The 13,123-nt window shown below is 37.7% G+C and overlaps 1 long non-coding RNA gene across 1 annotated transcript in view; it reads left to right on the top strand.

Annotated features, from left to right (window-relative positions):
- LOC309657868 overlaps nucleotides 1-10,185 on the top strand; it is a 35,309-nt gene extending 25,124 nt beyond the window's left edge. The window contains exon 3 of the long non-coding RNA XR_014261935.1: nucleotides 7,740-10,185. This is a non-coding gene — a long non-coding RNA (uncharacterized lncRNA). The remainder of the gene's footprint in view (nucleotides 1-7,739) is intronic.
- Nucleotides 10,186-13,123: the final 2,938 nt, after the last annotated feature.

Here is a 13,123-nt window from a genome sequence, read left to right on the forward strand (position 1 = left end):
CATTCTATTATACCTATCCTCTAACTTTCTCATAGTACTTTACACTCACATTCTTGTTCCGCCTGATCAAAACTTATGAAGCACGTTTAGTGGATCTGTTGGGGGGGGGTGGCGTGTGTATATATGCACACATATATATCCAAATGCCATGTTGATTTAGAAACATAGAAGAATGGAATAATTAACCATGGTAATTAGCATTTTTGAGAACATACAATGTGCCAGGGACTGTTCTCTCTCTCTCTCTCTCTCTCTCACACACACACACACACACACACACACACATTCTCATTTAACACAATTTGAGGTAGAAACTGTTAGCTCCATTTTCTAGGTAAGGAAACTGAGACACAGAGATGTTAAGTGACTTGCTCAGGGTAACACAGCAGAGGGTATCAGAGCAGGACTGCTAACCCAAGCTCTGCATTCCTTTGCCTAAAATCGAGATGCTCCGCATAGCCCAAAAAGTGACACAATGTGTGTTTTCTTTGGGAACTTGGTTCCAAACATTAACTGAACTTGAGTGTTACTGCCAAACTTCTGAATTTTATGACAATTTTATCCCCTCAAAAAGGGACAGTTCTTAGAGTTATAGCTCCTGGAAACAAACTTTTAAACCTCAGGCTCTTGGACTGTGCTGGCTGATATGATAGCACATTGGCTATTAAAATTAAATTCAAAATAAATTAATGTAAGGCCCCCAGTTGCACTAGCCACATTGCAAATGCTCAATAGCGGCACGTGGCTAGTGTCCACTCTGCTAGTCAGCACAGCTATGGGACATTTCCACCAGGATAGCAGCAGTGCTCCAGGAGACACATAACTGAGGAGATACAAAATAGTAAATGATCCTTGAGTCCCTTCTAGAAAAGGCACTGACGTGTGTTTCCAAGGAAGAACATTTATTGAGTGCCTGCTCTTGGCCAGGCACTGTGCTAGGTGCCAAGGGCACAGTGATCCATACTGACTGATGAGGCAGACGTGACCTCTGCCCTTCCTGGAACTCACAGTCTCTGTCTGAGCCAGTCACCAGAGTGAACACTGCAGTGGTAGGGAAGGTCTAACATGCTAAGAGACAGAAAACCTAGAATATGTGGGGTTAGGGGTCAGTTAAGACTTTCTGGAGGAGAGAGGAGTCTAAACTGAGGCCTTGACTTTGAGAAGGCTTAAGAAACAAATACAAGAGGAAAAGTGTTGTGATCGAAGGAACAGCCTGTGTGAAGACTCATAAGGGAAAGAGAGCATGCCATGCTTTGGAGAAGTTTAAAGAAGTCAATAAAATTATTTTCTCTATTCTGTTGCTTAGGATCAGAGCTTGAATTAAAAAGAAAGAAAAATTTTTTTTGCATTGTCAGAATTACTTGGCACAAAGGGAGGGCAGTAGAGAAAGAAAAAGCAGAGGATAGTTCAGAGCAGGTATGCAGGAGCCAGAAGTGGCTAGTAGCTATGCCCCCCACCAAGTGCTCCAATATGAAGAATGTGCATGGAGAGCAGCTTTGGAATGATAACAACAACATGGCAGCCATTTTAGATGAAGGGCATGTGCCAGATACCCTGCTGGGCAGTTCAATAGCATTATTTTACTCAATCCTCATCATAAGCCTAGCTATTTTCCTACATTTACATAATTAGAAATTGGTAGAGCAACCCATGAGATAGAACAACCCAAACTCACAAACTCTTTATTTATTTGCTTGAATACCAAGCTGTATAGGCTCCCCAGTTATTGCTTCTTCCCTGTCCCAGGCTAGTACCACCTGAGATGACCAGCTAGAGGAATGGTTTAACTGACATGAAGACATGGAAGCTAAGCCAGAGAGTGGAACTAAGAAAATCTGTGCTGCAGAGAATTCGTTTCCAAAAAAGAAACAAGTGACTAGGGAAAATGCCCTATCTCTCTTTCAGAACTAACTCCTATAATGATTAACCGTTTACCACTAGTGATTAAGCCCAATAGAAGAATTTTGGTTTTTAGAATTTTCCAGAAAAGCACTAAACTAGGAACACTTGTATTTGTCATCTTATCCAGCAATATTCAGACTGACTCAAAACATTTATGACTTACAGTCAGATAGTTCAAGCCAACTTTCTTCACAAACTTCCCTCTAAGATTGCCTCAATCTGTTGAAAACTGTTTTATGACTCAACCCAGCTAAAATTTCAGCAGCGCATATCTTCGGGTAAAACGCTTCATTCACATCAAGCAGTAATTAAATGTGCAGGGCATGAAATAAGCAGCAAGTTTGGCTTCAGAGCCATCTTGCAATCTGTAAATGATCCAAGATAGACCATATGCCTTTAAATCTAGATGACTTTATACGTATCCAAGAGAAAGCTAACTGCCATTTCTGCATGAGAGTCATCAAAAGACAAAAAAGACAGATTTATGTAGCTTGTCTGATAAATGTATGTTAATATATATGTCCATTGAGGTTTGATAAACTGCCCTTAACTTTCCCTATTGCGTTCTTGATTCCATTCTTCTAGAGAAAACATTCAAATTGACAACTCAAACCAACAGTATTCTTCAGTAGCTCATTGCATTGGTCTGGGGTAGCCATTTGGACAGAGTTTTCCTCTCTCTAGCAAGGGTTGCCACCCTCTTCTTTTGGCTTTTTAAGGAAACTTCCCCCCACTTCACACTGGGACTATCCACCACTGTGCCACCCTGACTCCTGCACATGCTCACAGTGCTTGGGTAGGGGGGTGGGAAATCGGTTCAGTCATGAACATGTGACATATGGAGCATGCCCCACTCTGAATCTTCCTTGGGATTGCTGTACACACATGGGAAGGAGAAGTCTTCCATCCGTGGGCTTGCTAAGACAGGAGGATGTGAGAATGGAGCCACTGGTGTCATCTTGCTACCAAATGAAAAGAACCTATGTGAGAACAGTCAGGCAGGGTAAAGCAGATCTGGGAGATGGAGACAGAGTCCTGACCACATTGTTTGGGCCCCTGGATTCCTTCATGTTTGATGTCACTTCATGAGTATTGAATGAGTTAAGCAGTGTCTGGTAACACAGGAGGTGCTCAATAAATGTTATTTCCCATCTCTTTTCCTCCCTCTTTGACTTTGGCAGCTGCCAGACAAGGATTCAAACCATCTTTGGCAGCCAGCACTTCTGTTTCTTGCTTTTAGAGGAAAGCCAATCAGACAGCCTGGAAAATGATGAGCACAAAGTCAGCACCCTAGAGCAATGCAAGCTCCCTCTGCATCTGACAGATGTCTCTTTGGAAACAGCCATTCTTTGCTCAGTGCACTCTCATAGCTTAGACAACAGCCCAGCCATACTCAAGCTGGTACAAAAATGGCACTTTATTACCGAGGGAAGGAAGGAGATGACTTGGTCAAACCATAAGGTGGGAGCTACTACAGGAAGCAGGCTTGCTACATAAGCACCTCAGAATGCAGTTTTCCAATGGCCAATTGGATGAAGGTACCAATCTGTGCTTGTTTGGCTATTTGCCAGTGACACCATTCTGTAGAAAGCAGGCAACCCAGACTGTTAAAAATATAGAACTTAGCAACCTGACACAGTGTTTAATCTCATGAAAACCAGACATCATGGTGGTAATTAGTGCTAAATATTAAGTGATCTAAAATTCAGTTAAGATAGGGCAAATACAACCATCACTACTGAGTGATGTTTGCAAAACATGCATCCTCTCACCCCTGCACCGTTTTGCAGAAAAACTGTTTGCTTGCACAATAAATGCTGGTGGTTGGTTGATTATCAAATTGAGTTTATGTGATACAATCCCTGTAGTACGAAAGTCTTAAAAGTAATGTCTGAGACCTTGTGTTTGTGATATTTTCAGACTCAATAAGCAATGTCATAAAAAATCGTAGAATTTAGAACTGGAATGGATCTTATAGACGAAAGAAGTCAAGGCTCAGAAAGGTTTAATGAGTTGTTAAATGGCAAGGTGGGGACCTTAAGCCCTGTCTTCTGGTTTTTAGTTGGACATCTCTGTCATATGGCATTCTCTCATAGATGATAGCACAGAACATGAGAGTTGGGAAGGATCCTTTACATCATCTAATCCAACCTGCTCATTTACAAGTAAGAAAATGGGGCTCAAAGAGATGAGGTTCTCTCTGAAGTTCAGTAAAGAATTAGGCTAAAATTTTTTGACTCCTGGGTAAGTATTCTTTATGAAACTTAGTTTGGTTAAGTTTGACAAGTTATCCCACCATTTAATTTCTGTTAGAGGGCAAACAAATTAACAAACACCCAGTAATCACCAGAAAAATCTGGCAGGGGTTAAAGTCTGGCAATAAAATTTTTTAGAGAAACAGGGTCTCTTAGTCAAGTGTGTGGTGAAGTATAAATAAACAACTGAGCTGAAAGACTATAATCTGCCAGGTGTGTTGTGGTATTTTATTTTTCCCATAGTCACTGAGATCTGAAGGCTGCAGCTATTTCTGATAATGAAACCTTGCTGGCTTCACTAAGAAGGCCTATAAATGGCCTACAGCGTCAAGTCTTTTCTGTGTTCCTGGTTCCTAATTTATTCTGATATGGTAGACGGGCTTAAGCAAAGAGTGTTTGTGTTGTTGTCATAATTTGAAGTTCACTGCTTTCTAACTTCCTGTAGGATGTGCGTATACCAGGTGGAGTCTGTAAAACTGTCGATAAGTCTCTCTCTTCCCCATCCGCCACCCCCGACTCTCTCTCTCTCTCTCTGAAAATTCGAAGAGTTAAGTCATTCTATCTAAGGAAGAGGGAGAAGGTGAGAAGCAAGCCTCTGAGTTGCCTGTCCGCCTACAGAAGAACATTAACATTGTTAATCAGCATTACAGGCTTTGCTTTGCTTCCCAGGGAAATGGTAGGTAGAGACAGAAAATGTTTTAATCCTTTCCAAGCAATGTTGTCCTTGGTGATAGCCAGGAAGGAGGGATTTTTTTCTTTTCATTTATACCTTTTAACAATCTTGTACAGTTTTGAGTTACTAACAGTAAGAAGCAAACTTGTCGAATAATGTCATGTCAGGTTAATGAGGAATTATCAACTGCTTGCACTGTGCCCAACATTGTCCTAAGCCCTACCAGAGAGGCAAAAAATAATATTGTCTTTGCCCTTGAAGAGTTCACCGTCTTCTTAGAACAACAATATTTAATAACAAAAACAATAAAATGTTGTTCTCTCTTGGGTGTAGTGAATTCTGGTACAGATGACCCTTATGCAGTGGGGCATGACTTGTGGAAGCGGTCAGAAGGCCAGGGAGGTTAAGAAGGTTCTGATGAACCCAGGATGAACATGAAGGCTGTTTCACATGACCTCATGACTGGAGTCATCTCTTTTTTTTTTTTTCTTGTTTGCTTTGGCTTCCTGCAGCAAGGACTCTTGAGGCTGCAATGTAAAGGGTCCCTCACCCCACACTCTACTCCTTGGTCTATATGTGGTCTATTATGTGGCTTAGAAAGTGGTGGTCTCAAAGCCTCAGAGAAATGGTATGAAAGAGCCCCTTGGTAATCTTGCTTGAAATACCTTTGGCCTCAGACCCAGGGACTGTTATGGATCTGAACAGATGCTTTCCTCTGATCCTAAGTGACTAGCCTTAGATCAAACCTACAGTCTCGACTGTCTTATTATGAAGAATGAGATGTGGTTTTGGTTGCTGTTGTTTTCCTTATATTTTTACTTCCACAGCCTACATCTTTATCTTTTATGCAAATAATTCCCTTGATAGATCCACCCTATTTGTTCTTCAGTTATATTCTGATTTATCTGAGTCTTGGGTAAACAAAGCTGAGGCAGCAGTCACAACCCTAGAACAAAGAATAATAGTCAGTCAACCCATTAATCCTGTTGGAGCAAAGTAGATGACCTGCTAGCTGTTGGTTCTGAACTGCTTATCCCGTTACAGTTACTAGCTAGGACTTGGGAGACACACTCAAGCTAGTGGGGGTTCCCAAATAAGTTATTTAACTTCTCACAGTCTTTGCTTCCTTATGTCTAAAACAGAAACAATAATAATCCTACCTCCTAATGATGTCAGGAGGATTAAATGTGGTGCTACACACAAGGTGCTAAATACTGTGAATAAGCAATTTGGGCTTTTATTTTGATCATTATCCTTAACACTGATCTTAATGTCCTTTCAGTTCAATTTACTGTATCAAAAAATGCTGGGGGTGAGTCAGAGGAAGGCCACAATGTGCTCTGCCATTAGTCAAAGAAGAGGGAATGCTGAATTTAGCCACAGACCCGTAACAGTTGAACTGTAGCAGAACTTTTACTGTTCAGTCAACAGTAGAATCATACCATATGATAAAAAGAGTAGCAAAGTACCTACTACTGCTCCTCACCCTAACAAATCAATTATTATTTTTTTATGTTCTTTTTCAAGTTTGTCCATCATCAAACATAATTTTGCAGTTGCATGTGTAGCAGTTTGGATTCATTCAAAAAAGCAAATAAATCCCCTGATGAGCAATTATTGACTGCCTACTAAGTACCAGGCACTATTCTAAGGTGCTGAGAACACAAAGAAGAAAACACCTTGAAAACTGATAGTCAATCTAAATAAAATATTAGTTTTTGTTTTGGTAGTGTATTTTTTTTCCACAGCATAAGGGTTTTCACATGTTGCTAGAGAGGAATAGAGGAAGAGTCAAGAAACAGAAGATAATGCATATTTCAGAGCTGGTAGTTAAATAGAGAAGTGACTGGAGAATGCCTGACCAATCCGTGCATCATAGCTGAGCCCATTCTAAGAGGCATAGGAATATCCTGCATTAGGAATCATTTATGTTACAGAAAAGGTAAAAATAGGAGTGATACAAAAAAAAAAAAAGAAAGGAGTTCGTGTAACACATGCATCATGGGATAGCTGCAATAGTGATGACTTAAGAAATAAATAAAAATAAGTAAAGAGTAAATAAAAGTATGAAAAGGGACTGTTTATGAAATTGAGGCCATTAAGGAAATGAAAGAGATGAAAACTCAACTCAAACTTAAAGATAAACTTGTTCGTATTCACTATTAGCTTTATGTTGGTAGGTACCACAAAATGGGGGGATGTCAACCAAAAAAGAGAACTCTATCCATTAATAGAAAGGTAAGAAATCAATTTCCACTTAAAAAATTGTATAGCACTCAAAAGCAACAACAACAAAAATCTCTACAAAAATAAATAAGTGGGAGGCATTTGGCACATTTTATAGGAGATTTTTTGAATCCTCTTTTGCACTTTGAATTATCTTGCTGCTATTATTCCATTTCTTATGGGAATCACACAGACAATTATGCAATGTACACAGGCTAAGTTGAGATCTTACTGATCCATGGCCTTTTTGGTAAGCATTCATTGTCGTCAAAAAGAAAATTATATAATTGGCCATCAAAATAATAAATTTTCCTAAATTGTAGCAAATTCTCACCCAGAAATGAAAGCATAAGTGTATTTTACTGACAAAAGTCCTGATGCTAGGAAGCTTATTGCTTTAGTTAACTGGTTTACGGAACACTGCTAGAGAAGTAGAGTATGAATCATTAATGGGACAGAGGCTGGCATGGGTTGGATATTGGTGAATTTCAAGTCTTTCCTCTGATCAGTTGATATCCATTACTCAATAATAGGATGGGCAATCCATGATTTTATTAAAAGTAATCTAGCATATCCCACGCTCTTGGATTGGAAGAATTAATATTATTAAAATGGACATACTACCCAAAGCAATCGACTGTTTTATGTGATCCCTATCAAACTACCCATTACATTTTTCACAGAACTAGAACACATAATCCTCAAGTTTATATGGAACCACAAAAGACCCAGAATTGCTAAAGCAATCCTGAGGATAAAGAACAAAGCTGGAGGCATAATCCTCCCAGACTTCAGACAATACTACAAAGGTACAGCAATCAAAACAGCATGGTATTGGCACAAAAACAGACATATGGATCAATGGAACAGAATGGAGAGCCCAGAAATAAACCCACATAGCTACAATCAATTAATCTTTGACAAAGGAGGCAAGAATATACAATGGAGAAAAGACAATCTCTTCAGCATGTGGTGTTGAGAAAGCTGGACAGCCACATATAAATCAATGAAGTTAGAACACTCCATCATATCATACACAAAAATAAACTCAAATGGCTTAAAGACTTAACTATAAGATGTGATACCATAAAACTCCCAGAAAAGAACATAGACAAAACATTCTCTGACATACATCATAGCAATATTTTCTTAATTTCCCAAGACAATAGAAAAAAATAAGCAGATAGAATCTAATCAAACTTACAAGCTTTTGCACAGCAAAGGAAACCATAAACAAAATGAAAAGGAAATCTACAGACTAGGAGAAAATATTTGCAAATGATGCAACCAACAAGGGCTTAACTTCCAAAATATACAAACAGTTCATACAACTCAATAACAAAAAAACAAACAACCCAATCCAAAAAATGGGCAAAAGACCTAAAGAGACATTCCTCCAAAGAAGATATCCAGATGGCCAATAGGCACATGAAAAGATACTCAATATCTCTAATTATTAGAGAAATGCAAATCAAAACTGCAATGAGGTACCACCTCACACTGGTCAAAATGGCCATCATCAAAAAGTCAAATAATGCTGGAGAGGGTGTGGAGAAAAGGGAACCCTCCTGCACTGTTTATGGAAATGTAAATTGGTGTAGCCACTATGGAAAGTAGTATGGAGGTTCCTTAAAAAGCTAAAGATAGAGATACCATATGATCTAGCAATCCCACTCCTGGGCATATATCTAGAGAAAACTCTAATTCGAAAAGATACATGCACCCCATTTTTCATAGCAGCACTATTGACAATAGCCAAGGTATAGAAGCAACCTAAATGTCCATCAACAAATGAATGGGTAAAGAAGATATGGTATACATATATATATATATATATATATATATATATATATATATATATATATATATATATATATATATATATATATATATACACACACACACACACAATGGACTATTACTCAGAAATAAAAAAGAATGAAATAATGCCATTTACAACAACATGGATAGACCTAGAGATTATTACTAAATGAAGTAAGTCAGACAGAGGAAGACAAATATCATATGATATCACTTATTTGTGGAATCTAAAAAATGATACAAATAAGCTTATTTACAAAACAGAAATAGACTCACAGACATAGAAAACAAACTTACTGTTACCAAAGGGGAAAGTTTGGGGAGGGATAAATTAGGTGTTTGGGATTAGCAGATACAAACTACTATATATAAAATAAATAAGCAACAAGATCCTACTGTATAACACAGGGAACTATATTCAATATCTTGTAATAAACTATAATGGAAAAGAATCTGAAAAAGATCATATATATGTATATGTGTGTGTGTATGTGTGTGTGTGTGTGTATATATATATATATATATATATATATATATATAAAACTGAATCACTTTTTGGTACACCAGAAACTAACACAACATTTTAAGTCAATTATACTTCAATAAAAAAGTAATCTACCAAAAAAAACCCTCAAAATATCTTGAATGTTAATAAATTGAAGACTAAAAATTATAACACATCCAATGCAATGCAGTACTAATCAGCTATTAAAATAACATGTACACCCAAATGTATTTAAATATTTTACAGAAATATTTTACAGAAAATTTATTTTAGGATGGATAGATAAGATGTAGATACTCAAGATGTAGAAAGATATTCAAGGTAGCTATTACGTGAAAAAATAATTCTAGTTATATAATGGTATCATATGTATACCTTTTTAAAGGGAAAATACATATATAAATATAATTATTTCTGGAAGGATACACAAGAGATTGTGAACAGTGACTACCTCTAGGAGTGAAACTGTGGTGAGAGGTGTATTTTTGCTTTTCAGTGTGTATATATTCATATTCTTTAAATTTCTAGACATGAGCAGGAATTACCATCATAGTTAACTAGTTTAAAACTGAGAAAAAATTAATAAAAAACTGTAAGGACAGTTAATGGCAAATATCAAATATATCAAAGAAAAAAACTGTAAGTTTAACAAAGGGAAATCATTATTTGGTCAAAAAAGTGAGATAACTAATTTTCAATGGAAATAAATTTATCTTATGGTTCTAAAATAAAACAACCAGAAAATAAATGCTGAACAATACAGTAAACACATTAGTTGCCATGTGTTAACAGCACTAAATTACCAACAAAACTGTGAAGCTAATGGTTCCCTTTCAGTCAGTTGCTTTAATTATCAAGAATCAAATATATAAATGAAACTTGAGTCTCTCCATGAATATGCATTTAAAAGACAGAAGGCTTCTTCCCTTCTTCCTAACTACAGTCACTCACAGCTCTGCCATCACTGTCAGCAGATGCTCACTACTGAAGGGAAATTTAATTTCATGACCCACTTAAAATATTGACATCTAAATGTAGACATTCCTTTCATTGGAATAACTGCTGTGACCATACCCTTACATGGTAAAGACAAATTCAAAGGAATATACACATTTTGGAGTGTGTCAAATGGTAATTTAACATGTGGCGTTTGGAAAGGATAGGCTTTGGGGTAGTAGGAGGTATCTCCTTGCTTTACCCATTTTGGGCCAAATCATACCTGTTATCAGATGTGTCTACTGCTTCACTCCTTTCAGGATTCATGTTAATATCACAAGGGATTCTTGTAATGCCCAACTTTGTGATGACAGTAGAAGGGGCAAAATAAGAATGCCTGAATCCACACTGGGGAATGAATATATGGGATCATAAATAGGTAATTAGGCATACAAATACTATATGGCCTGTCAGTAACTCCAGATTATTCTCCTTAAAGGATTGGTGAAGTCTTGAGCCTGGTGTCATTTGGATTCTCACCTTCTTCCATGTCTTCCACTGATCCTCATCCAAGTCCTTTTACTGTTACCAGTAACTACTATTATTAATGATGATTCTTGTTACCATATATTGGGAACCTAGCATATGTCAAGCACTGTGCCAACCACATTGCATGTATTTTCCAATTTCTTATAACTCCATAAGGAAGTAAGGGCTCAGAGAGGACACACAGTTAATAATTGTGAAAGCTAAAATGGGAACCCTGGTGTACCGCTTAGGGTTCTGGGTTGCAAACAGTAGTTCTGATTCTGGTTAACATAAAGCAGAAGAGTAATTCATTGAAAAGATATCAGAAACATCACAACATCTATGTGTATCCTTCCAGAAATTATATATACATGTGTTTTTCCCCTTTAAAAAAAAGTATACTATTACACTGGAGAAATAGGCTCAGAACTAAGCAGAGGGTCAAAGGAGAGCCTAGGCAGTCAAGCTCAGCCCAAATTATGCCACTTGTTCATAATAGAAAAAGAAATGTAGACAGTGAATGACCATGAAGGAGAATGGCTGAATAAATTATGATGGAATTAATTGAATATAATGCAGCCACTAATTAAGATGGATAACACTCTCCCTGGTACCTTGGATAAATTTTCATAAAGAATTGCTGATTAAGAAAAGTACTTATACCAGAAGTGATTGGCTGAGGTGGGAATGGGAGGGAGGGGGTGCAGGATGAGGGTTGATGGAAGCAAGCAAAAAAAGGCAAGGAAAAAAATCTAAGAAGATACACCATATGTATATGATTATATTTCTACATTTATGTAAAGTTGTGTTTATGTAATACATGTAATAAATAATTTTTTAAATGCTAGAGGAGGGTCTGGTTAGGGTTCTGTAACTGCTGCTGCCACCCTCAACATGAGCTCTCTGCATCTGTACCTTCTCTGCATTCTTTGCTCCAGAAGGAGAGCATCTGAGGATGGAGAGCATCTGCCTTGGTCTGGGCAAGTGTATTAGTCAGCTCAGGTGCATAACAAACTACCACAGGCTGGGTGGCTTAAACAGAAATTTTCTTCTCATAGTTCTGGAGGCTATAAGTCCCAGATCAGGGTTTGGCCAAGTCCAGGTCTGTGAAACCTCTCTTCCTGGCTTACAGATGGCCTCTATCTCAAAGTATCCTCACATGACCTCTTCTTTGTGTGCCAGCAGAGATTTCTCTTTTTCCTCTCTCTCCCTCCCACTCTCTTTCTTCCTCTCTTCCTCTTCTTATAAGGCCACTCACTAGTCTTATTAGATTAGAGTCCTACCCCATGACTTCATTTAACCTTAATTACCTCCTAAAGACCCTATCTCCAAATACAGTTACATTGGAGCTAGGACGTAAACACATGAATTTTGTGGGCACACAATTCAGTCAATAACAGTGAACCAGCTTCTTTATTTTTCTTCCATCATGGGAGTCTAGGTCCTGACTTCCACTAGACTTACACATGCAGTGACAGATTCTCCAAACACGCAAAAGTGGTTTGGCAGAATAGCAAAAAACACTTGACAAGTATGCAGATACCTGACTCAAAAACCTGTGTGCACTTTTCACAATTACAGGTTGCTTTCCCTGCAAAGAAATTCAGTCTCTGTTTCAATGATGTATGTTCAGGCTTTAGGTATAGCGTCTTGAGCAACTGTATGTCTATTGCATTAGCCACCGAAGTTCCTAATTTGCTATTGTGCGGATCCAAACTTAATCTGCAGTGAAATTGCTTTTAGGTATTGGGGTTGGGAGAGAGGCATTTGAGAGATATCTTTTATATGTCTATGCTTTCTCTCTTTGCTTGTTGTAATAATGAGAAGGATTATTCAGACCATCCTGCCTTTTGGAGAGAAAATATTAATTCATACTTGAAAAAAATTCTTCTTCTGAGCAAGAGTTATTTTTCTTATCTCACACATCAAGTGCCTCCTGGCTACAGTCATGTGAAATTTTGCTATTTAATTATTTCATATCCACCTTAATGGATTAAGCCACTGTGCCTAGAAATTATTATTTTTCAGGCCCCCTTGGTAAGCCAGAAATCCAAAATGACTCCTTACTGTCTAATTCAAACATAATTTCTATGAGGCTAAGACCCATAAGTCGTTACAAATGCATAAAAATTCTTAAATCTTGGAAATCTATTGAATATATTCAACAGATGTTACATAATGGATACTAAAATTCAAAGCCATGTTTAACAAAGTGCCTCTGAAAAAAAGTGAGCCAGAAAAGTGCAAAGGAATATAAATACTATGCTACCACTTGTG

Source organism: Balaenoptera physalus (genome assembly GCF_965194825.1).
Source record: "Balaenoptera physalus genome assembly, chromosome: 3".
In the NCBI taxonomy this organism is placed as follows: Eukaryota; Metazoa; Chordata; class Mammalia; order Artiodactyla; family Balaenopteridae; genus Balaenoptera; species Balaenoptera physalus.